Raw genomic sequence first — 4,012 nt, 5'->3', positions numbered from 1 at the left:
GTGTGTTGTGTGCGCATGCGTACTCTCGTGGACGTCCGCGTGCATCTGTGGGTGCCCGAATGCGTGCGTGGGTGCGTGTCTACGTATGTGCTTGCGTGCGTGTGTGCATGCGTGTGTGTATGCGTGCGTTCGTGGCAGCGTGCGTGTGTGCGTGGCTGCGTGTTTGGCCTCCTACGTGTGTAAGCGGGTGCCTGAGTGCTTGCATGCATGGGCGACTGGGTTCGTGGGTGCCTGCGTGCTTGCACACGTACATGTTCAGCCATGTCCCAGTCTTTGACTGTAGCCTGCCAGGCATTCTCCAGCCGAGCATAGCCATTTCCTTCTCCAGGGCGTCTGCCTGGCAGGAATCACCTGAGGTCAATTCCTATACAATTGGTAATCCTGGCTTCCCCAGCCCCCAGCAGTGAAACCTGCCAACGTGTCCGTCCTGCCTGCTTGCTCCAGCGTTGCACACGATGGGATGTTGTTCCAGGACCTTGCTTGAGACAGGCAGGGTCCTCCATCAGGTAAACCATGATGTCTTCGTCTCTGTCGCTGACTTAGGGCCTTTTCTTTGGTCGTGAAACTGGGCAAGTGAGGCCTTGCTGCCTGTGGGATGCAGCAGAACAGTAGTCTTGGGCTAGGAATCCTTAATTTAGGCATAAATGTGTGTGTTTTTAAAATTTTATTTAGTTAGCTTTTGGTTGTGCTGGATTTTTGTTGCTGCTCAGGGGCTTTCTCTAGCTGGGGAGAGCCGGGGCTTCTCCTGGCAGTGGCTTCTCTTGCGGAGCACTGGCTCTAGGGCACTTGGGCTGAGTAGTTGTGGTTCACCGGCTTAGTTGCTCCAGGGCAAACGGACAGGGAGAGATTGAACCAGTGTCCCTGCATTGGCAGATGGATTCTTTTCCACTACGTCACCAGAGAAGTCCAGTTTGAGCATAAAAATGTGACATCATTCATTCCCAAACTGCTAAGATCTGGGAATATTTTAATTATTGCACAGTAGGGTGTGTTGCCCAATCTCCTTGCAGAAGATTATACAGATGGTGTTTTGTCAAACTACTTCCATTATATTAAGGTGCTCTGTGGAAAGAATATTCACTAATCAGAACAGTTTGAGAATACTGGATTAAATAACATTAAGTAGAGTCTTTACTGAAAACCTCATGTCATTAATGTGCTAATGGGGCAGTGAATCCTTGTGTGAATCAGGATATGCTAGGTTATGCTGCAACAAAAATTGACTCTAAAATTTCAGTGGCGTATATCAACAAAGGTTTATTTCACTAGTCCTGCCACACATCATCTTCTCTTTGGGACCTAGGCTGAAGCAACAGACTATTTGTCATTTGTTAGTATTCAAGAGAAATTTATCTTTATTTTTACAGAGAATAAAGTGCACAGGTCTTATGATTTTCTGTGTAGATGTGCAGGGAAGTTAGTGCCTGTGGGACAAACTCTGATCAGTGTAGAGACAGGAGACAGCAGGGAGTCAGCAGCTAAGTTCCCTATGCGTTCCCTCTCTGATGGGCTGTAATGGGGCACAGTCCTTTCTTTTCATCTTGGTACCAGGTGGACACACCTGAGAGAAGCAGCTGTTTCTCTCATAGAGTTTGATGGAAAGTTTGTTGGGAAGCAGTGGCCAGTATCACAGGACATCATCTTATATTTGAATATTGATTAATTTATTTGGCTGCTCGGAGTCTTCGTTGTGGCACATGGGATCTTTAGTTGTGGCGTGTGAACTCTTCTTTGAGGCATGTAGGATCTAGTTCCCAGACCAGGGACTGAACCCAGGCCCCCTGCTTTGGGAGTGTGGAGTCTTAGCCACTGGACCACCAGGGAAGTCCCTCACCTTGTATTTGATCCATGGATTATACCTCCCATGAAAGCTTGAGCATTTAAACCTTTCTTCAGGCTCTGTTTTCCAGGGAACCCAGGATAACACAGTGTGGGAAAATATCAGGGCTTTCTGGTCTCATAGACCAGTGGAATTGTGCTATGTTAGGCCTCCTTGGTATTTCTCCATCTCACAAAGTACACACTCAGTTTTGCACATGCTGTTTCTCTATATGGAACATTCTTCTTTCAGACATATGCATGGTTTATTCCCTCACCTCCTTCAGGTCGTTGCCCAAATATTGCCTACTTACTGAGACCATCCCTTCTCTCCTATTTAAATTTGCACACATGTACTGCACTGTATTCCTTCACCCCTCCCCATTTATTTTATTTATTGTTATCTCTAGAATAATAGCTCTATATTATATCTCATCATTCTTGTTAAGCTCCATGAGAGGAAGAACATTCAGTAAGTATTTGTGGGGCAGCTGGATGGATGGATCGGTGATGGATGAATGGATGGATAGAGTGATGGATAAAGAGATGAACAGATGGAGCAGTTGGTGATAAGGAGCTGTTCTTTTTCATGGTTCAGGATCTCTGTAAACATGGTATAAAAAAAACTCCAAATGAACTTCAGTTTGAGGATTCATGGGCAGTTCAGAAAAGAACTGTTGAATCAAAGTGTGCTGAATGTTTTCTTCAGTTACTCCCATCAATGGTTGAGCTGATCAATTTTGGAAGGCATCCTAGTATGCCTTCCAAACAGTCTCATTAGGTTGTTTGAAACTATTGATGTCAGGATATAACACTCTTATCCCTCCTTTTTCATTGTTAGTTAATGGATTAAACGTCCACTATAGCAGGGTTAATATCTAGCCCAGGAAGAAGGTGGTCCTGGACTGTTGGCTAGCTCCATCGTATTCCATCTGATGCTGCTGAGATCTGGCTATCAGTGTGCATTTGAGGGAGACAACAAAAACCCACCGATAAGACAGCGGAGAGCTTGCTAAGTTTAGAGGCATCCATTAATGGACTGTCATTTTAGCAAAATGGAAGTTTGTTCTTTAAAAATTTTCTTTTGAGTTATTAATTTATGTAGAGCTAAAAGAATGCTTGGATTTTTAAGCCAGATCAGCTTGTGTTCACAAAAACATCCTACCTATATTAAGATGAGAAATGGCCATCTGTTTGTCTAGAAGAGAATTGCCTAGCTTTTGAGTACCTTCTAAAGTGGCAAATGATGAAGCATTTTAATTGGGTTGCTTTAGTTATGTCTACAGTTTGTTTAGTATTTTAACTCTTTATAAGGCACGCTATAATGTTGGGAAATGAGTATAAACCCTAGTTTGGGTGGTATCTGGATGTTTGTAGCCCTTGTTTAGTACCTATAATTCTAACCATAAGAGCTTCTACTTAGTGCTTATGATGATCCAGGAATCACATTCAATGCTTTCAGTATGCTGTTTTTTCTTCACAGCAATCTTAGGAGCGAAATATTATTATCCCCATTTTAAAGCTCAGGAAACTACCACTTAATGGGATTGAGAACCTGCCCAGGGTCTTACAGCCATTAAGGATCACAGGCATGGCTTTACCATGTTTGTAGTTCAGTTGCCCAGTCATATCCCACTCTTTGTGACCCCATGGACTGCAGCACGCCAGGCCTCCCTGTCCCTCACCATCTTCCGGAGTTTGCCCAAGTTCACGTTCATTGCATCAGTGATGCCGTTCAGCCATCTCATCCTCTGACACCCTCTTTGCCTGCCCTCGATCTTTCCCAGCATCAGGGACTTTTCTAATGAGTTTTCTGTTTGCATCAGATGACCAAAGTACTGGAGCTTCAGCTTCAGCATCAATCCTTCCAGTGAATATTCAGGCTTAATCTCCCTTAAGATTTACTGGATAGTATACAGTATACTAACACATATATATGGAATTTAGAAAGATGGTAATGATAACCCTGTATGCGAGACAGCAAAAGAGACACAGATGTATAGAACAGTCTTTTGGACTCTGCGGGAGAGTGCGAGGGTGGGATGATTTGGGAGGATGGCATTGAAACATGTATAATATCATATGTGAAATGAATCGCCAGTCCAGGTTCGATGCATGATACAGGATGCTCGGGGCTGGTGCACTGGGATGACCCAGAGGGATGGTATGGGGAGGGAGGTGGGAGGGGGCTCAG

This window comes from Bubalus kerabau, chromosome X (genome assembly GCF_029407905.1).
Source record: "Bubalus kerabau isolate K-KA32 ecotype Philippines breed swamp buffalo chromosome X, PCC_UOA_SB_1v2, whole genome shotgun sequence".
Taxonomy (NCBI): domain Eukaryota; kingdom Metazoa; phylum Chordata; class Mammalia; order Artiodactyla; family Bovidae; genus Bubalus; species Bubalus kerabau.
The sequence above is the reverse complement of the archived record's forward strand: the minus strand, read 5'-3'. Positions refer to the sequence as shown.